The sequence below is a fragment of the Chroicocephalus ridibundus genome, chromosome 1, assembly GCF_963924245.1.
Source record: "Chroicocephalus ridibundus chromosome 1, bChrRid1.1, whole genome shotgun sequence".
Taxonomy (NCBI): Eukaryota; Metazoa; Chordata; class Aves; order Charadriiformes; family Laridae; genus Chroicocephalus; species Chroicocephalus ridibundus.
The window spans coordinates 77,752,768-77,775,285 of record NC_086284.1 but is presented as its reverse complement, the minus strand read 5'-3'; the positions used below and the strand labels follow the sequence as shown (position 1 = coordinate 77,775,285).

Below are 22,518 nucleotides of genomic sequence, written 5' to 3'. Positions count from 1 at the left end.
TAAAAGTGCATGTTGGTGACATTTCTATTCCTCTTCTGCTACCAACATCCCAAGTGCAGGGAGTGACACTTCCCTCCCCCATAAGGTTTTTAAAATTAAACACACACATGCCTAGGGGAAGAGACTTCAAGGCTGTGGAAAGGACATGTATCCATATATGTCTAGGACTCGTTTTCTAAATCATGATAGAAGGACAAGAATGCAAAACACAGGTCTGTATTCAGTGTTGCAGTCCATATGGTTGGAAGTGTTTTCTTTCTCAGCCTGCTGTTTTGGCTGGAGGGGATCCACTTTGGGGTGCCAATCCCCTCTTCACCTGCATGCAGAGAGCCCGGGTGCCACCTGGGGCTCCGCGTGGAGATGCCTGCTCCTCAAAGGCAGCCTGTCCTCTTGCCTGTGCTCTTGTGTGGAACTTGCCTCTACTAGCTTTGGTAGGCTAATGGTTTTATATATTGCTCAGGCTCAGAAATGCCTTTCAGTTGAATGGGTACATCCAGCCAAAGGAAATAGGCTTTTAGGGGCAGAAGGGTTTTCATGTGCAGAAAACCTAACTCCTGATGTTCCAGCATGCCTGACTTTCACCTAGACACTCCCTGTGCATACACCATATGTACATCAAATGCCTGTCCAGATTGCAATGGATCCTGCTCCTTTAAATAACTTTTTTTTCTTTTCCTCTGTTGGGCACTGCAACACCGAAATCATGCTTAGAATATTGCTCTAAGCCTCTTCTAAAAATGAGGGTTAGGTGCTCAAGCCATTACTTAGTCATTTCTACACTTCATCAGAGAAGCTTCACTCAACAGTAAAATGTACTTGGCCACAGTGATGTAGAAGCCACTGCGAATTCTCTCTTCCATAGAGGCGATCAGAGTCATCTCCTCTGGCCACCTGCATATTCTCAGTGTGAAACAGAAATCATGCCTAGGGCATGGCACTAGGTGCCAAACTGCAGTAGAAGGGTAAGATGGATTTTTTACTGTACTTGAAAAAGCGGAGACGATTAGAAGTAAGGAAGGAGTTAAATCGTTGCAAAAATACGCGGTCATTTCCTGAGCCCTGTGGTTGGATGAGTACAAACTTTCAACTATTTCTAATTCTTCTCTGTCATTTAAGAGGCTTTCAAGGTGCACATCCCAGATCAGGTAAGGAGTACAGCTTTTCACTTCTTGATTGTTTATTCAAAATTGTTTTTCAGTGGAGTCAGACTCAGTCAGGACTGATTTGTTCTCCCTCCTATTATTTACATCTGAAGGGAGAACAAAGTTCACTGCAATCAAAGAAGTACATGTGTGTCTTTGTGCCAGACGACTGTAAGCTGTAGAAATAAAGAACGAACTGTATGGGTTAATAATAGAGCAATGATAACGAAGAAGTTATGTTACATGTAGTCAGAATTATTACAGCAAATACTGCAGTAAAAGAGAAAGAAAGCCCTTACCGCCAGTTTTAAGGAGTTCACTCTGCACAAACCACTATCAAAATAAGGGGTTATCAGGGGTACAGCTTGCTTTAGTAAGGAGAGTAGTAAAAATCATAGCGCGTCGTCAATGGTATTTTTAAAAGGAGGAAGAATGAGCTTCTACATATTGGGAGAGAAAAAAAACACAGATCATTTTGGAACAGTTTTATTTGTAAATCTGGACCTGATACCTGTCTTTAGCTATTGCAGAGTCACGTATTGTAGTCATCCTGAGACTGTTCCTGAGGTTTGCAGCAAGGAAACATACACACAGGAGTGACTGTGGAACCATGTCATAAACCGATGTAATTTTATCGGCGTCTTTTGATGCATAAAAACTGAACTCAGACAGACAGGCACCAGAAGGAAGTCTTGTAACACAGTGCACTCTTGCATACTGCATTTGTTGTCTCTTAATAGACAGGGAGAGAGACTATTTGCGTGAAGTTTTTTTTTAATAGTTCAGAAACAAGCACAAAATAGCCATCTGTAGGGCAGTTATTGTAACAATGTGCTGTCACCAGGTTGCCCTACAGAAAGTGAAATTCTACATGCCATGAGGATCGCTGGGTGAAGTCATACACTGGAGAGTCAGGTTTTTGGCATTTAATTTTTTTTAAGTATTTGCTTGTAATCAGTTTTAATGTTTGGACACTGGCTGCTTGAGTGTGCCCAGCGTTTGCTATAAGCACTTTCTGGATTTTATTCATACTGGGTGGGAGAATTTAGCTAGGGTTTTCAAAAGCATTCGTTTGATTCAGACACGTTAAGCCCCATCAATGTTTGGACTCCATTCCTAAATCACTTCCACCTTACTTGTGAGATTGCTACTACGGCAGCCCTTAGACCGCTGTAATGAATTTCACCCTTAAAAGACGCTGTGAGCCACAGACGTTTTGTCACAGTCACCTACACGTGGGGAACGCGGATGAATCCCAGTTGATGCCAGACTTATGCCCTGATTTTCGCAGCTCAACAGTGCAGGTGATCTGATCAAAATTCCCAAGTTTTCCCTTGCAAACAGCTGTATGTCAGTTTAGATACAGCCAAAGAGCATGTCACCGTTCTGCTCGGGAAGAGGCTATGGCATGGGTAGGAGCACTTACATCAGCCTTGGTCTTCTCAGTTGGAGTACCGATGCTCAGCAATTTGCTGTTCCTTACAGCTCTGTATGGCCTGAGCTGCTAAATACTTGCAGCCTGTGCCACAGCTTGCCGATGAAAGCTGGCTGAGGTGTGCCTACTCATCCTGCAGTCACATTTCCCCGTTTCTGCAGGGGCACAGCTCAAGGGAAAGTACTCACCAGCTTGGTGTGGGAAGAGCAAACTGAACCCAGGCCTCCCCCGTCACCAACCAGCAGCTCACCCACTGCTTCAGCCTTCAGTTTTTAGCCTCCCTACAGGTACATTTATCGAAAAATGTGTATTCATCTTCTGTCTTTCAGAGTGGGTTTGGGTTCAACTCAGATGTATCTGCCTGTGCAGGCAATTTTGCTCACACTGATGACTGTGAATGCAGAAAAGGCCAGCTGAGGTGATTTAAAATGTTTGCCCTCAGCACTCTCTTTCAGCATGAGTATCTTTGTTTGGTCTGGGAAAAGGGTGTGCTCCTCAGCTCTCCGTCGGAGGGAGCCATACGTTATATGTAGCGGCATAATAGGATGGAAAAGAAACAAACCCTAGAAAAGCCATTCCTTGTATGGTAAATGTGGTCTCCCCCAGTAACTGCTGTGTTCTGGTCGAGTGGCTAGAGGGGAGAAACCCAGCAGCCCACAATCTGGCCTCAAGAAGTTATCCTGTGGTGGGCTCCCTAGGTCCTGCTCAGAAATGGAGGGGCAGCGAGACTATTTCTCGATGTGCTTAAAAGATGTGGTGGTGTTTTGCACATGTATTGCCGTCTAACAACTTTATTTCATATTTGCATAGTTTCCAGATTAAAAAAAAAAAAAAAGTTGTTTTGAAGCAGAAGTCCAGGGGGTTTCACTGCTGCATCTAATTTTTGCAAAGCCTTCAAAAGGACAGAAGGACATTTTTTGTATCAGGATATTTATTGACACTGTTCTCATGTTTTTCACAGAAAAAATGAGCTTGAAAACGGAGCTCTCCCCTGAAAAATTACTTTACAGAAATGGGAGAGCTTGGTCCTTGACAACTGCCTCAAAAATTTCGGGACAAAATGAGCTCATTTTATAAGGAAATGTCTTTGGGACTGTTGTTTGGGCTTGTTTTCTCTTACTGACAGCTCTCAAATGGGAAGGCCAAGTTGGTGTTCCTCCTGGGCTTACTGTTTATATGCAGGAAACCTGAGAGGGACTCAGCCTGAGAGTTAGGGTTGTTAGTTTAAAATAGGCTTAAAATGAGTAATATAATCCAATTTTTGTCTAAATTTAGGTGCTAATCAATAAGAAATATCACACAGCGTTAATTTTCTACATCCTTTGAATCTGGTAATGTCAGTTTGATCTGGTCTCTTTTCACACGTTTTTGATCAGAATCCTTCCGCCCTTGCTGAAATTTTCCACTGTTAGTCTTATTTTTCAGTGTTGAGTATTTAACAAAAGCTCAGGGAGAGGAAGAGAGAGAGACATCTGCACAAGCTTCATGAAACAGCTCAATTTTTTAAAATGCTGGATTTTAGCTCTCATTGATATCGTGACAGAGACGTTCTGCCTTTTTTGCGCACAGACTGATGAGGGCCCAGGCGTTGATCAGTCTGGGGCAAGGCATCTATAAGCTTGTTCATCAAAAGCTGCACATTTTTTTGTCACATTTTCCCACCGCTGCATGAGGAATTCAGTCTCAGTCGTTGATGAATTGAAAAGAATTTTACCCTCACATCCTCGCTCTCCCAGCTACTGGTTAAGTCTTGAAATAACAACAGAAACTACGCACCGGTACAGTCATTATGAAGCAGCTAGGGTTACTTGCTAGATAACACTGCCTCTGATTCAGATCTGCAAAAATAAGAAGGGAAAACATCAAGTCACCAAAAACTATGTGGTCTTTTATCTTCTCTTTGTCTTCAGATGTGGATATTATGCATTTTTAGTAAACCTACACAGGTACGTATTACAGCTAGTAAACTGTGTTTTAAAGCTATAAAAGGCAGCGTTATCAGTAGTTATCACTGTTTGGCGTTATCTTTAGATGTGCTTCTTCTAATTTTTATTTTTTTTTATAACAACTGATCCTTAAAAGATTTTTCTTTGGTCTTTTCTGCAGCTCTTACTCATAGAGGAAATCTGATCTGCTGCAGCACGGAAACATCAGTGGTGACCACAGCGTGACAAATTCCTTAGGGAGCTGCCTGTAAGTCTGATCAACATTTAAGATGAAAAGTTTTGCGTTTTCTTTGGCAGGATGTTACACGCAGAGTTTAGCTGTATGAGGCAATTGCTGAGGCAATAAGGGAATATTCAGGAACACAAGCCTTTGCTTTGAGTAGGTGAGTAAGCACAAAGACAGGAATCATCTTGTAAAGACTTTTTCTTTCTTTTTTTTTTCCCCCCATAACTTCTCAAAAATATGATCGGTCTTTCAGACTCTCTAAAGCATGCCCAATTGAAATCTTGTTCTCCCAGGATCCTGGGTTCTCTGAGTAGACACTACTTCTGGGCTACAATGGTGCAGCAGCTGAAGGCTGGGAGAATAAGCCTTTCGTACTTTTATTGCTTCATCTTGTGACAGTCAGGCAGTGCTGGGATCAAAGGGAAGTCCTCCTGGAGCACAGAGGAGTGGCGGAGAGTAGGAAACTGTGGATACACAGGAACAGAAATGGTGAAGGAAAGGGGGGGGGGGGAAGAGAAGAGGAAAAATGGTAGTACGAAATTGAGGTAGATGAGGACAGAGGGTGGTGTCTGGACAGCAGTTAAGGGAAGGAAGATAGACTTTGGGTTACATGCTACACATGACGTAAGTGGGTTGTAGAGGACAGCAAGGCATGATCCTTTCAGCTCTTTTCCTCAAAGACTCTGGAGAAAAAACCTGCAATATCCAGGTCTCAGTAACCTAAAAATAATCTTCAGGGGAAAGTAGGTTTGTCTGCACCCTCTAGTGGTCTACACAGAAAATACGTTTTTACCCAACTAATTTTGCACTGCATTCATTTGCTGGGACCTGTCATATTCTGGTCTTTAGCTTATCTGACACATCTGTAACAACAATTGTTCTTAGCCTCTGAAATACTTTTTGGAATGGTCTTTGGTCTATCATAACTCCTAGACTGCACAAGATGGTTGTGTGGGGCACAGAGTTGCTTGAGAGAGGGAATCAAAACTGTGCCAGAATTGTAACAGCCCAAGGAAGTGAATTTTATGGCCTGAGCCTAGATTCTGACAGCATTTAATTTACTAATATTGACATATCCTTTGTGTAGTAACAGCTCCCTTGTGCATGTGGACTATGGTGTAGCCTTCAGTCATCTAAGAGTAAATATTACAGATGTAAACTTCAGCACAGAATATCAATCAACAGTTAATTCAGAGGGAGATTGTTGCTGCTGAAGGACACACGCTGACTGAGAGGTAGGGCTGCAGGAAAAGGCAAAGTAGCCTTGTGATTTTGGTGACTGAGTGATGTCCTGGGAAATGAGATCCTGCCACTGATTCCATCTAAAAGTCTTGTGTGATGCTGAGAAGAGGGCTTCTCCTTAAGAAATAGATACATGAGAAATGCCTGAAATGGAGGTGGGGTGGAACTTCAAAGCTTCAGCTCGAAGTGGGGGCGATTCTCATACAGGGTCTGTCTACTAGGGAATTACACCCTAGTCATTGCTTCTCATAACACAAGATAATAGTACTTAAGATAGCAGTACTTAAGATACTTAAGGACAAGTATAGAGCAGATATTCAGTTGTAATGATAGAGCAATTGTATTTTGACAGGACTGAGAGAGCTGGCCTAGTGCCAGTAAGGAGCATGCTTAAAGCACATCAGTAAGACTGGGTTTCTTCTTTAGTAATACAAGTGCTTTCTTTTCAAACACAGTGAAGGAGGAGGACATAGCGTTACTTCTCTAGACCACTCTCCTAGGAGAAAGAGCATGCCCATTCAACACTCTCTTTGGAAAGTATTTAAAGCCTTATCCACCTCCTTCCTTGCTAGATAGCTAGTATGCCAGCTACCACAGTCTGGGCTGATTTGCACCTGGCCAGTTGAAGCTGGAAGAGAAAGCAGTGGTCATTGGACAAAAAAGGAGCAGACGCCTGAAATATCGTTCATCTAGAAAGCAAAATACCTGATCTATAGTCTCGTCTTCAAGGACACTCTTTCGCATTAAGTAGTCACTGCATAGCCCCAAGGGCCAATCAAAAGAGTAGAGACCAGGCCATGTCCACTCCCTTACAGATGACTGCCCCTGTCACTAGGCTAGAGAATCTCTTGCCCTCCTGCATGGCATTTTCATCTTTCCCTGAGCTGTCATATCTATAATTTTTATTGCACATCTTTGATGTGAAATATGGGTAGTACCCAGCAGTTTTGTGGTTAAAACAACCTGCTGGTCAGATAATAAGTTACATGGTCAGACTTGGGAGGCAACTTAAGGCATTTATTTCCTGACCTTAACCGCTACTCTATCATTTAGACAGGGAAGAGAAGTGTTTCTCTTATATCAACCATCTTAAAAGATTCTAGCAAATCATATTCAGTCCCCAGAAAGAAAAGGCAACAGGGAATCTTCATAAAAGGAAGGTTCAAGGCTCAGGTCTCCCAGTAGTTTTCCTGTGTGAGAGATGTTCTGTGAGACTTAATAATATTTTTTTCCAAGTTTTCATGTTTCCAAGACTCATCCATAATCTCTTCTGGATGACTTAGGTATGTAGCATGTGAAGAGTGCTGACTTCACACTGTATCTCAGCATTTTGCTGACTCTTTCAGATCCCGTTCTGAGACACCTAAGTCATCATTGGTGCTTTAATCCTTTCACCCATGTGATGCTCATTTTATCAACAGCCTGAAATCCTGTTTCAGATTAAGGGGTTAAGGGGTTCTGGCTTTCAGAAAGAGACGCCAACTCCGAGTTCCTCATTTTCAAATGCTTATTAAAAGACACCTGGGTGTAACTTGCAGAAGTATTTAGTACTCACAGATCCAGATACAGTCAATAGAAATGTGGCTTTGAAACAGTAACATTTTACATAATGCCAAAAGCTCTGAGAAGTCAGGTCCTAGGCAACTCAGGGCCTCCATTCCTCGCTTTTCTGTTTGTAATACGGGGTTAAATAATCTTCATATTAAAGGAGGGCTGCAAATAAAAAAAATGGTGGGTCTTTTTGAAGCACTTTGATGCTACGACAAATGCCCATACATAAATTATTTTTGGATGCCACAAAAATGCCCATAAATAAATAATTTATTTGGTATTGAGGACAAGAGTTTGAACAATGCACTGTACGTAGGGCATAGCGTCACTCATTGAACAATGACGAGAAAAGAGCTAAAGCTTTCTGATGGGGTATTTTGCCTTTGGAAAATTGATGGGAGGGCATTGGTTCCAGCAAAGATCAAAGGGAAATGGGCGGGTTTAAACTTGTCCATTTTCCAGCCAGATGACTTGTGAAGTTTCTTGGCAGCTGGCTCTCTTCAGCTTGTTGACTTCCAGCTTTTCACTAGTTTGATCACTAAACTGCAAAGCAACCAGGGGAACATGCTGATGAAACTCTGGCTCCCAGGTTCTTCAGCTGTTTATTTGTCCAAGATGCTAGAGCAGTAACCTTCCCGAGGTATACAAGCATTGTGAGTATTTTGGCAAGGAAGGAATTATTATTAGTCCTTCATTATGGACACCTTCCCCTCCCCTCAATCCCAAGTCTCTGCAAAGCTGATGGTCTCAGTTATTCAGTGCTTAAATAATCAGTGCGATGATCAGAGCTGTTGTGGTCATTAGAAATACACAGTCAAAAAGTTGGCAGCTTATCCATTATTGCAGCTAACAGAAGTTGACTGCCAGTATGACAATGTGAGACTGAATTAAGCAGGAGCAAGATCAAGCCCTCAAGTTGAGCTAAACACTGCTTTACACATTGCGTACAGCATCTCTTTATGAGCCCAATTCATGACCTAAGTCTGTACATACTTGTCAAATAAAATATTTGTAACCCACTCTTTCAGATGAAGACTTGCCTTTTTGGTCACGCATTTCTTGCGTGGGGCATAAAGGTATTGTTAACACCTGTAGGTGTTAACACCTCCTGCTAAGTGCCTGGCTTTAGTGATCTCAGAAATTCTCTGCTGTGTAGATACATAACCTTAAAATCTGCTGTTGGTGGATAAATTAGCCTCACAAACTCATCACTGAGACATTTCAGGTTGAGCATACGTTAAATGTTTGAGATTTTAAATCATATATACCTGTGAAAACTTTTTTACAGCTTTTTAAATGAAAAATTTTCCATCAACAACACTTCTCAAAGAAACTAACAGGACACGTCACAGGTTTACATGTTATAGTAGTCTGATAGGTTTGCTCAGCTCACGTGTCTATTCCTGCTAATGTTTGTGGGCTGAATACATGAATATGAGTACATGAATACATGAGAGAGGCAGAGATCACAACCGATCTGAATATCAGTAACATAGATGATTGGTCTACCCTCGGCTGGAAAATGTTTACACTGAGTGGAGTAAATTCTCAGCACCTCCCAGTTTTTGCTGCTGCAGTACTGCAAAAATAAACTTTGAAGTCTCTCACAGCAGTGCCTGGGGATCACTTTGTTATACGGGGAACACCAGCATGTGGAAACATTATTCCTATGCCAGTTAGCAGTAGGAGAGCAGAGAGAGAGACAAATTGTACTACAGAAATACCAGCTCCTTTGGTTGTTCCTGCTCTTCTGGCTGCTCTAACTTGTCTAGGGACTAGTGTAGTCATGAGTATAGAAGGAAAAATAGGTGGTCAGAAACATCTTTGCCTAGTTTTAAGGAGCATGGGGGCACCTAGGGATTTGACTTCCTCACGTTTGAAATAAAAAACATATTGTTGCATCTTGCCATTGCCAACAATTTCACGGTTCAGGCTAACATGCTACAGGAGCTGTAAATGCTCCTCTACCCCCACCTGCTTCAGCAAAGAAAAATGTTTTCATCTTCCACGTATCATCAGCTTAAACTTTTCAAATAAATCTGAAGAAAAGAAATTAATAAGTAGAGGTTTGTTCACAAAGGACTAGCCAGAAATTCAAAGTATGCCAGGTGTTAGAAATAAAGTCATGCTTCTAGATGAAAGATATTTTGGTGTCCACCTGTGGGCCCAAGAGAGCCGAATGCTAAATGCTCTCACTTCCTGTTGCCTTCAATGGAAGATAAATGTATTCACCGGGACTTGGACCATTCATAAATTGGGTCTGTCATGTGTTGAGTCAAGCAGGATTTGGTGTAGGATTTGCAGACTGTCTTTTTTAACCACATGAAATACTCTGCCATTTATTCTGAGGTACAATTTTATTGCTTTGATCCCAGGCTGAAAAAGGCATTTTGAGCAGTTAGCATGAGACTGGCAGTGACACTTTCCCAGAAGGGGAGATAACACCAACAAGTTCTCTAGTGGCTCTGGGGGCAGTAGAAAACAGTAGTCTATTTTCTTCCTAAAATTCTGTGACTTGTGGTGGATTACTATATAATGAAGGTTGTCATTATTGTCATTGCACATGTCTACAACCTTCTCCTGTGTTATTATGGCCATAATGCACAGAAAACCATATGCAGTTGCAGAAATCAGGGAAAGGAACTAAAAACATTAGGTGGAATTGTAAATGCCTGAATCCCAGGCTTTCATCCAAATATTTTTATGCAACGCACAGAAACTTAGTTAACCTTCACCCTTTATCGAATTTGGCAAGAATTAACCAACACATTCACCTTATTGAGGGAGAGAGGGGAAATACAGACCTGTGAATATAGACCAAAGATCCTTTTCAAACAAAGCTGAACAGCAGCTGGGCTCAGCAGTTGTTTGGTTTTTCTTTATATTCTTGCCTCTAAATTAATGATAAAGTGAACAACGCATCACTCCCATATCACATCCTTCCCCTCCAGATGAGGCCACATGCCCATCCACAAACCTCATTTGCCAGGTAAGAACAGGTAGTGAAAAAAAAGAATCTCACATTTAAATTCAAGCAGCCTACAGTGTTTCTATGAACCATATGTATTGATTGGCTCATAGAAAGCCTTGCCTGGCCCAGCATCTCGGCGCACATTATCCCCATGGCGGTCCAAAGAGACTTGGCCTTCGCCTTCCTTTTCTGCAGCCCAGTGCCATTGTGCCCTTTTACTTTCTTCTGGGAAGAAGACAAACATCAAAGTCTCCCCTGAAATAGTCTGCACTTTCTATGTCAACATTAATGCCTCAATGCTCTCCTCCTCCGGAGGAGAAATGCGCTCTAGAGACTGTCTTGTGGGTGCTTATTTCCTTTTTCGAGATCTGAGCCAAAGCTTAATTCTCTTGATGCGTAGCCATCAAAGGCAGCGAAGATAGACAACTTGCAGTGATGCTGGTAAATAAAAATCTTACAAACTGTTACATGCTGTCTTATTGCTCCATGCACAAATGTTAAATGGGGTTATATAGAAACAGAAAGTTAAGCTTGCAACCATTAACTACTAAATAGCTCTGAAGATAAAGATGAAATATTTTCAATTATATATATTTATTTTATATTAATTTTGTACATATTTATTTCACTTCTGAAATAAATGTATCCTCGACCACCCCTAACATCCTTAAACTAAGTCTTTTTCCACGACCACGCACACTGGGGAAACACGGTGCCGTACGTTTTGGCAATACCCTTTGTACAGACAGTTGCAAATGACAGCACTTTTTTGAACACACATCTGCAAGACACAGTGACTTTACAGTTAGAACTTTTTTTCTATGTGAGGGCTACAAAGTCTGTAATGCTGGTCAATCACTACTGTCAATGATGAAAAATGACAAGAGTTTTTCCCCAGTGGCGAGACAGCAAAATATAGTATAATTTTTAAAAAGCCAGCATAGCATTCTTAGATCAGAATTAGAGAGTATGTAAATGTTCTTTGCAAATCAGTTTGTATTTCTCTTTGTGACGCTGACAGTCCAGCTGCCCTTAGTGGCAAACCCCAAGATACAGTACTTCACAGCACTTGCTGTGTTTTATGTACTTTTGATCTAATAGATCTCCAACGAAATAACTGGGTAGAAAAAATGGCGCTACTCTACAATGGAAAGGTTCAGAAACCAATCTCCCTTATTATTAGAAACAGTCACTTCACTTCATGTTTCAGTCTGGGTGGGTGAGAAACCTGTGCTTGTTCTTTGGCTAAAAGTGCAGACTTCCATTTCTGAAATTCCCATTACAGTTTCCACCAGCTCTGGATGTCCCCATCCCCCAGAAAAAAACACCTAGTTTGGAGCTCTTCTGTGTTGTTTATACACTCCGTTTAAAATGTTATCAAGTCTTTTTTAAGTTTTTGTATGCTTAAAAGCAGATTGTTTCAACCACTACTTCCTTATTTCTCCTCCCTTCCTCTTAACTCTTTAATACACAATCTTTTAGACACTCGTGCTTTTCTTCTTCATTTACAGTCTATGAATAAGTTGATCTATCCATCTTTCCAACCAACTGGGAGTATGAAAGCCAAGCAAACCTTCAGGTAGCTTCTCATTAGAAAAGCACGACAGGGTTGAAGAGGTGACAACAGTTTGGTAGAAGTGGTTTTGTCAGGCAGAATCTTATGGTCTTCTCATTCATCCTTCTGATAGAGTTTTATTTTGAGAAGCCAACATCACACATTGATTGTAAATATCAGGATTTCCTGCTATCTGACACCACACAACACTAAAAATGACCTGATATCTGCTACTTTCCTCAAACCCTGTCCTTCACAGTGAGGCATCCATAGACCCACTGATGTGATTCAGTCATACCAGCAATGAAAGGATGTCGCAAGAGAGAGCTGAGGTCTCGTGCTGGGGTGAGGAGATGGGAGTAAACTACTCCATGTATGTCCTGTGAGCCTAGTTATGTTACAAAAGCATTAGGTTGGTCTCTGCTCTGAGGCCAACCTGCCCCGTGTTGTAACTCCATGAGCCCAGCTTTCATTTTTACTGAAGTCTTTCTCTCTGATCTTCAAGTGGGAAAAACAGCTTCCTAGGTATCTCCCTGTGTAATTGCCCCTCTTAGTAGGTAAATGTAGTCAATGTAAGCACAGGATCTTTATATTGTTCTCCCATCCCAGCCGGGGCGGGGGGCTGGATATGTAAAGGACCTCAGTAAGTGGTAGAGCAAGTAGATACCTATAGCCCTGTGAGCTGAGGCGCATCATCCTTCTCTAAACAACCCAGGAAATCAGGTGCGTTTGTGCAACAAGAAACATCCTGACTTCACTCCTGCTGTCGGGAGGAAAGGAAGCACTCGCACTCGACCCGGTGATTAGCAGTGAAGGCACCATACCCACCTGCCAGACTCACCCTCGTCCACCCCCACAAATCCCTTATGTCCAGACTACTGTGTCTGGAAGAATGCTACAAAAAAGCAGAGTTGAGCCAGGTAGCTTTTTTTCCTTCCCCAGTCTGCTGGGACAGGATATATGGACAGGATATGTGTTCTCAAGGAGTTTGGCAAGCGAAAAGTTAAAATGTCTGTGGACATACCATGATCTGGGAAGACTGGGATGCTGATTGAGTGGCACTACAGTATGGAATACCTGCCAGGATTTTTGACCTAGAGAAAAGCCATTGGTACTGCTGCAAAAGCAGGAAAGGCAAGTACTTTTACTCGACTGCCACTGAGGCTTACAACAGACAGTGCCGGCAATCCATCTGGGGTCGGACTATGCTCACCAAAAGGGTGATTTAGTTGTATAAGCCAAGGAGACTCTTCTGCAAAAGGGGCACAATCCCAGAAGGCAGAGCAAGGCAAATGTGTATTTGTGGCTCACCACAAATATGCCCAACATCAGGCCTCTGCATCTTCATATGCCTGACCTACTTGTTGGCATTCACCCCAACCTCACACTAAAGGAGAAAAGGTGGAATTTCCAATATCCGACCTTAATGCTTGCATTGAAAAAAGGCTTTAGGGAGCCTAAATACTCTCTTGTCGTAACTGTAAGTGCTAAAACTCAAGACTGAGGCCTTCAACTGCTCAGTTTTTGCTAAGGGTGCCCAATACCAAAACTATGAAGCCCAGTCACTAAGTGCTCATAAGCACATATATCCTAATACCCAACTCAGAGTGAAGTCCTGAAATGATCCACAGTTGTGGTGTGGGGAAATACTGTTCCTTATGCTGTATCATTTTGAGGACCCAGTATACCATAAATAGTCAAAGCACTTATTTGAAACTTACTGGAGTAGATCCTGCATGGGATACAGCCAGAAGAAAGGTAGCAATTCCATGTGCCCTTTAATCCTGTGGATGCTTAGAGCGGTCTCTACAGACTAGAGATGTTTATCTAATCTGATTGGAATCAACCATTCTTGCAGAAATGCATTAACCACCACGTTGAAGTTATTTATCTATAGCTTATCTTTACTCTTGCACCTGAATTCGTTCCAGTTTGCATGGTGCAACTGGGATATAAAGTCCATGGGTGAGAAAAAAAGACTGTAGTGTTTTGTTCAGTACCTGAGAGGAGAAGACATCTGAACTGCAGTTCCTATTTCAATGTAATTTATATGTTTTAGATGAAGCAACTAATAGAAAATCTTTTTGCGTAGTGGGAGGTATAGATTCAAATCTCATGACTCTGAAGAGAGAAATAAGTTCCTATCTCCCACATCCCCATTGAGTGATATTTGGAGAATGTGAGCAGTACTGTTGTTGCTGGTTTGGATCCTTCCATTTTTTGTGAGATAAGACTGATGCAAGCACCTCACTCCAGGAGAAATGTTAGTCGTAATACATGGTTATAGCTAGAGGCCTCCTTGAAACCCTCAGCAAAATGTCAAAAGCTGCAGCTTTCTCGGGGACCAAGGTGTTTCCTGTTGTCTAGCTTGCTTGCTGCTTGGTGTCCTGGCTTTCTGGATCTCATTCTAAAATGCCTACTTGTGAGCCAGCGAGGTATGGGACTTGTCAGCTGGGGTCATGGAGACGCCTGGGCAGGCAGGTGCCTCTGTCTACTTGTGTTTCCACAACCCGGGGAGTAGAGGAGGTGTGGATGGTGTGTGCTCTAGGCTCTCTCCGTGGGCTTGCATTCTGTATTGACTGCTTCTAGGTACTGGTTGCTTTCCTGTGTCTCTGTCTTTTTTTGTGATTGAGCAAAACTAACCACAATCTCATTTTACACCCAGTTTCTAAAGAAACTCTTAACTGGTTTTCAGCTGAACTGTAGCTTTCTTGAGCTTGACTAGTAGCAAGAACAAAACATCAGAAACCCAGTGTACAAAGCCATACCCTGTCTTTCATAATATGAGCTATTCAGTCATTTGAGAACCAGAAAATCCTATTGTACCTTACAGTTTGTGGAGATTTTTCCCCTTAGGGTATTATTGCGTAATTTGGGCAGAAAAAACCCACTCCCTGTAAAGAAATAATTTTCTGTTTGGATAATATAATAGGTTTGGGAAGTCTCATTATTTGGGTATCCCAATTTAAGGTACAAGGAAGTGCTCAATTTAGAAAGAAAAATGTCTGGATGCAGTTTTGACAAATGCAGTCCCTTGAATATGGCTTGAAGTGGACATTCAAAAAAAAGGCACAAAACCTCACTCATTCAAGAGTCATAACTTTTGAATGATTTCATCAAGCTTACTTCATTGTTTTAAGAAATCACTGAAAGGTTTGCAGAGATGATAGCATAAGAGATCTTGTTGCTTTGTCTGGGAAAAACGTAGTTAAAGGACCATGAGAACAAGTCCACTGATTCCAGTAAATTAATGTGAATTAATTGGATTGATACTTTCTGTAAAACTGGACACAGAACATATCTAACTTCTGGAAGCATTCTGAAAAAGAATGGAAAATCTTCTAAGTAAATGGGTAGTCCATTACAGCAACAGTTTTCACCTTAGAGTAAGCATGCAAGTATGTTTTTTACAGATTGCTTCTTCACTTAAATAAAAGCAGGTGCTATGTTGGCAATTTCAAACGCTGCTTGTTCTCCTTTTAACTCTTGGAGCATTTACAAAGCAAGACACTAATATTTCTTAAACCATCATCAGCAAGGTAGCTGAGCAGTGCAAACATATTCGTATTATAAAAAAAAAAAAAAAAGAAGAAAATTAAACCAGAGTAGGAAAGTGACTTTTTTTAAAGGCATTGAGCAAGTGAGAGAGAGCGCACTGGAACTGAAGATGATCTGATTATCATCCTCAAGAACACACCCACAGTCTTGTCAGCTCTCAGAAAAGTCCTGCTTCTTAATCATCTTATTGCAAGGAGACTTCTTCACAAAAAGATACAGAGAAGTTGATAGCATTTTCATCTCCTTATTGACATGGCTTCCTGCAGGAGTCATAACGAGGAAGCTCATTGTGGGTGTTGTCCTCAGGCCACTTCATCCCAGCACTTTTGAAGTGCTCTTGGGAGTGCCAGAGCCATCCTTTTACACAGGCATGTTCAAGAAGGTGGATCCTTGCTCTAATCTAGAAAGCCAGAGCGTTTTGGCTATTGTGCCATTGCAGAGAGGTCACTGACATACTGATCTCCTGGTCAAAGTATCGTTGCTACATTTCATTGACAGTTTTGGCAGCAGGAGACAAGCTTGCTTTTGCTTTTGCTTTTGCAGAAAGGAGCATGGAAACCTGTCAGGAATGCTCCTCCTAAGGACCGATTCCCCAAAAATATTGGATGCCTAATTCCTTTTGAGGACTTAGACCAAAATTAGCATCTTCCCCAAATATTGTTTTGCTGCAGGTGCTTAAAGAAACAAGGAAAAAAAAGGCAATAACTAAGAGGCAAACAAAAGGCAGACATTTAATTTAATGTGAACTAGCTAGTTATCACTCTTTGCTTCTGTCAGATTATGAATTTGAGTATAGCAAGTAAAAACGAAGCAAGAATGAAGTATGATCCTATTATTCATAAAGGCTGAAAAAATTATTACATTTATAATTAAAATACAAATAGCAATGGCAAAAAGTTGGCATGTGATGTGACCTAAAAATAGGAGACTAATATAAACACATGTTCAGCCTAAAAGACTAGTCTGTCTTGTGATTAGTGTGACCATTTCAAAATATTTCCTGTTGTGATTGTGTAGCCTTTAAAAAGAAAGGATAGGTTTTAGCTGATGAATTGCTAGGTGTCTTCTCTTTCTGCTAGTGTTGGTAAAAAAAAAAAAGATTTCTTTTACATTAAAGAAACAAGTAAACAAAACAAAATAACAAGCCTCATTTTTTTTGTGTAGGGTAGTTTATAACATGATATAACAGAATGCTCTAAAAACTATCAACTACGAGTCTATGCGTGCAAGCACAAGTAACTTTTATGTGTAGTTTATACTACATCTTAGAAGTAACATCTATAGAGATGGTGTGGGAGTGGTGGGAGGTTTGAACTGAGGAAACCACTTTTGAAATTTGGGTTTTTTTTTGTGTGTCTATAATTTTGTTTTTAAAGCGTTTCAGAGAATTGAAAGAGGAACCTGCACTGAGCAGCTAGTCCTAACTTGTACAAAACTTTCCCCACATCATGTGATGAAACGTCTTTTATCAGTGCACTCTTATCTTTGGTATCTGAGATGTTAGAGCACTATGCCTTCGCTCACCTGCATGGCTGGCTGGATGGTGCTAGAAGGGGTTGTGAGAATTTATTTCACCTTTCCAGGCTTTTTTGTGAAAATGTAATGCGCGACCTTTACCAAACCCCAATCCTCAAGAAAATGGATTTGATTTGAAGCGTCAAACTCTGCTTTTCTTTTCTTCCTCTCTCCCTCTCTGTATATGTGTGTGACAATGCAGCAAAGCGAGACAGAGAAACACACACAGAAAAAGAAAGAATACTAAAGCTGCTCTCCTGGAATTTATGTTGCCTTTATGTTTTTATAAAAGATTTGCTGAGATGTTAAAATAGAAAGGACTTGGACCTGTTTCCTTCAGTTCCCTGAATGAGTTTCAAAACACTGTCTTTTTCCATTATTTGCTTGCTGAACCACATTTTTAATGCCCCCACGGGCTGTAATGCTACCATGACCATTGGTGACTCCATTGGGCACCATTGGGCTGAGCACTGGGGAGAGTGTAGGCTTGGCAGGTCTGTGGGAAAACCCTGAGATGTCCCCAAGCCCTTGAACTTCCCATGAGCAAGCATGAGCCATGGGTCCCGAAACAGAGCTGGGAACTAAGTAGTAGCAAACATTAAATGACCTCCGCTACTCTCAAAATGAGAAGCGAGAACGTAGTTGGTGCTGATCTTCCTTCAGAAGAAGGGAGGGGGGCGGGGGGCAGGTTGTGGTTTCAAAAGAACCATCCCATCCCTACTCCCAAGAAGCTGAGGGCATCCTTGGAGTTTCAGAAGAGAAGGTGGCTGCTGTGGGGGCTGCAACCATGTTTCAGCCTCTGCCAAAGCACCAGGTACCTGCCAGTGAAGGAGCTCCCAGCGGCAATTCTCCTTCGAGATCTATGGCACTGCAAGAGAGTGAAAAAGGGAACCAAAACCTTTCGATAGGGAAGCCCTCACGAGAGCCCAGGTTTCAAGCTTGCCGTTTTCTCATCAAATATTTCCATGTATTATGCATTCCTTTGGGGCCAACAAGTTGTATTTTTAATTTACATCGGTGCTAATAGATTAATCAGCTCCAGGGAAAGCTTTTGGTCACTGGAATGCGTTTCTCTTTCACCACTAACTCACAAGCAGGCTCCCTGGTGCAGATTTGGTTTGTGCTAGCTGACTTCTCCCCACTGGCTCCCAGGCATGGGTCAGCAGCCAGGACCACTGCGAGCAGGCAGGCTGCATGCCGTCGCCCTGATGAAGAGGTCTGGTGGTGTGGGCAGAGGCTGTCCCTGGCCAGCTGACCTCCACAGCAGAGAACTGCCCCAAGTGCATGTGGTTTATTAGTACCAAGCAACACTTGGAGTACCAGCTAAGGGCCCTCTCTACTTTCAGTCAGAGCAACTGCTCTTCTGGGGACAGGAGAAGGTGTTTTTAAAAAAGAAAAGGGATTCTTCAGCGATATTGGAATTTCCTATGGTATTTCTCCAAGACCTAATTCTGTAGCTGTGTAGCAAAGGGCCAGGCTCACCCGTAGGCTCCCCTCTCTGCTGGGCTGTGCCAGTATCTGGTGCTGCTTGTGTCAATGGCCCAAAGCAACAGCTGGGACAACCTGGTGCGTGTCTTCCAGCTGAGCACTTAAGGATCCAGAAAAAAAAAAAGCAAAGGAGAAGCTCCTTAGACATATCCACTAAACACAGGTAGGGTCAAACCTCACACACAGACATGCAATATTACTTTTTTAATTAAGCAGCTGAAGTTGTAGAAGGTTATTTGCCATAGGCTACAGGCCAAAGCTCTTGGGTGTCCTGATGGGGAGCAGGAGACCCCAGCCCCCAGGAGACCCCTGCTGCGGAGGCTCAGGATGACACAGGCCTGAGTCAAGAGCTGCTTCTCCTCGTCTTGCGAGGAGCTCCCCTCTGGATCTTGAACGCGTGGTTTCTATGAGGAGTCACACTTGTGGAGCCTGAACACACACCTCACACCTCGGCACATTTGCCCCGTTTGTTTAGCTGTACTTGAAGGGTTTTGTTATTTCTGTATTGTTTGCTCGCACAGCTGTCTTTCTACCCCAAGCACATCGCTGCCACATTTACTATCCTCGTTATGTGATCAATGGTACAGTCCTGCAGTTACAGCCTTCAACCCATGGAAATTCTTTCACATCTGTTGATGCAGCTGAATTGTTTACTGGATGTGACACAAAGCTTCCTGTAATACGATAGTTCCGATCCTTCAGCGACATGGCCTATTTCAGCAGGGCTATATCAGCATGTGCCCTGGCCGTACCATTTTTAACACTTACTTTCTTTCATCAGAGTTCTCAGATGCCTAAATTAGGTCAGATTCCCAGCCGAAAACCAGGACAATCAGCCTCAGCATTTTTACATATCTATAGAGACACAAATATCCGGGTTTTTTTTCTGGCTGACTGTTTTACGTGATCTGCTTCATACACTTCTCATGTAGAAACTGTTTGTCTGGTTCCTTCCTGGACTTTATTAATACCTTTTCCTGTCCTTTTTTCTAAGAACACAGAGGATTTAATAACATTCCCACCCGTAAGTATGTGTCATCCTGAACTACATGCTTTTCTGTGCCAGTTGGCTTTCTCTAATTTTTAGTTTAAAAACTATAACCTTAACTTCTAGTAACAGAAGCCTTTCCCTGTTTTGGTCCAGGTCAAACCATATTTTCCTGAACAGGAGCCATCTGCACTGAACTTTTCCTTTATTCTCAGTACATTTGTATCATTTTCCTATGTACCTGTTTTCAAGTTTCACACTGAAGCTGCAGGAATCCAGTAATATTTCAGAACATGTCACTTAGAGGTCTCCAGGACTCCTAACAACCCAAATTTTGCCTCCAAAGAAGTGTCTCTGACTGCTCTATCATTATTAGTATCTTATCAGTGCATAATTGTGCCAGTCTTCAAAACTACCTCACAGTTTGTCTTTACGTATCCCATGAGTCTCACAGTCTTCATCTCCAATGGGCAGTTTTCACGCAGGCTGAAATATCTATAAAGCCCATAATCAGCTCCCCAAGGGCTGATTTCTTTTCTTTCTTTCTTTTCTTTCAGCGTATTTTTTTTCTGCAGGATTATTACATTCGTTTTACTGTGTTATTAGGTTTTAGCGGAACTGGAGGAGTTTAATTTCCTCTTCCTTTTAAACTACTTGGGTGAAGGCAAGAGTATTTGTTTTGTCATTTTCAAGTGCCAGAGGGTAAGAATATTGTGTTTGCTTTTCCCACACCTGAATTTGTACCACAGTCAAGTTCCTCTCTGTCCTGTAGACTCATTTTGAGAGCTCATGCCACCCAGGGCCCCCCTTTGTGTTCTGACAAAGCCATATATTTCGCTTGAGGTTAGATCCCAGCCTCAGCTAGACCTCAACTAAACCTCAATAGTTTGATCCACGGCCAGGAGATGATTAATTAAGGGCAATTAATTAGCTGTCACAGTGTGTGGCACCTCACTGAAGACTGAGTCACACCAGACCTTATGTATATAGCTACGTCTGGAGTCAGCGAAAGCTTGCATTTAAATTTGCGCATTTGTTTTATGAGAGAACATTAAAAGTGCTAAGTTCTCCAGTCTGGGGGTGAAGCTAAACAAATTTTAAAAAACTAATGCGGTTTTGTATATTTGTCCTTGTCACTGCATTTCACAGACTTAGTATAATTTTCCAGGTGGTTGAGTTTTAGGTGTCACCTTACAAGGAAATTGTCTTTAAGACTGGCTGAGCTCTGGAGCCCACATTTTGCTCTATAGTGTTTTGGACCCAGTGAAACTGAAACTTTAAATGTTGTCCGAGCACTTTTTACATTAGGACTTGGAGCTCCTTTACAGTAGGATTGCTTTCCTCTCACGTAAAGGTTTATCCTAATAACACTTAATGTCCAAATAGCTGAAATTTCCCTTGTAGTCACGAAAAAAAGTTTTAAAACAGAAGAATGTTATCAATCGTAGCTATACTATGAAATAAGAAAATAATATCATATATTATTATATATGATCCTACAATATAATATAAGATATATAGTATTGGGTGCCTATATATTTACACAGACACATATATATGTGATGAATCAGTAACACAGGCTAAAACATCATCTGATGAAAAAGAGAGAAATTCTAGTGCTTGGGATGTTGGTTATGGATTTTATAGGTATTTCAGTTTGTGGTACCAGTGAAAAATATTTATAGCATACATATATCATCATAAATGATGTTTAATATATAATATTTAATATACTATATTATATTAGTACATTATCCTAATAATATCTCATACACAATATTTGTTTTACAAGCTGGATAAATAAGAATGCTTATGTGTCCTCATGATGGCTTCCCACCTCTCCTTTACTTTGCCGGCGTACGCTGCCGTGAGGGCTGCCTGCATCAGAATCACGCTAAGGCTGCTCTCGCCTCAGACTGGCCTGTGCCGCTTTCATGTGGTCACCATTTAAAATTTCACAGCTATGTTTATTTACCTTAAGCACGTGGGCAAGCAGACAACTCACGGCAGAGACAAAGCAGGGCATAAGGCAGTAGTATATCAGCTGTGGTATAATATGTCCTATGGTATAGTAATGAATACCCTTTCTTACATGGTAATCAGGAGCTGTTTTGCAAAACTCTATCCCAGAGCGGTAAGCAGCCTCCTCTGTCTGTATGAGTGAGATCAAATACATAGACTGTCTGATGAGATATGGATTCACACCTTCACATACATTGCAAGAATGTTTGTTTGCCCATACGTTTAAAAATAGCAGACCACAGATGCAGTATGACAGAAGACACTGTGAGACACAGACCTTTTACAAATGCTCTGTTAAGTTGGAGCTAAATGCCAAGGTCTTAAAAATTATAGTTAAGACACTAATTTTTAGTGCACAGGTCAACAAATTACACCCTTCAAAGCACAGCATCTTCACTTTCATTATTTTTTCTGAAGATGTCAAGACTTCAGTAATGATTTGCAGAGCAGTGATGATCCAGATATCTCAGGGCGTTTTGCTAGCAATAAAGAGGAACTCAAGTAAAGCCAATAACAAGCTGTTGCAATGTATTGCCTGTTGATAAGAGCGGAGACTAGTTCCTCCACCAAAACAGCTGCTGAACACGTTTGACTTCTGCCTGTGATTATTTCATAGGTAACATTCACATAAGAAAATATCAGCATGTATCTTGACTATAATTAGGGCACTTACATACTTCTCAATGCAGAAGGAGTATGTTAGACAAGGAAAGAATCCAATTTTGGTCTTATTTATGCCCGAATACGAGGCACTTGCAGTTTGGTTCAGCTGAAGAGCTGAACTTTGGCCTACAGTGTCACCTGCACTCGAGGACTTTCAGAATAATGAAACAATAGCAGATGTGGTTTCAGGGTGCTATTCCTGTTGTATCTCTTTGT

At 41.6% G+C, this 22,518-nt stretch overlaps 1 protein-coding gene across 5 annotated transcripts in view; it reads left to right on the top strand.

Annotated features, from left to right (window-relative positions):
• P2RY8 (P2Y receptor family member 8) overlaps positions 1-22,518 on the top strand; it is a 57,084-nt gene that overhangs the window by 21,113 nt on the left and 13,453 nt on the right. Inside the window, exons 1-2 of one of the 5 annotated variants that reach the window (XM_063340715.1) lie at positions 1,070-1,145; positions 4,684-4,770. The gene's annotated coding sequence lies outside the window, so the exon portion shown is untranslated. Of the gene's footprint in view, positions 1-1,069; positions 1,146-2,767; positions 2,865-4,284; positions 4,524-4,683; positions 4,771-4,816; positions 4,907-22,518 lie in introns of those variants that run through there. The other 4 variants (XM_063340743.1, XM_063340723.1, XM_063340733.1 and 1 more) reach the window with 4 other exon arrangements.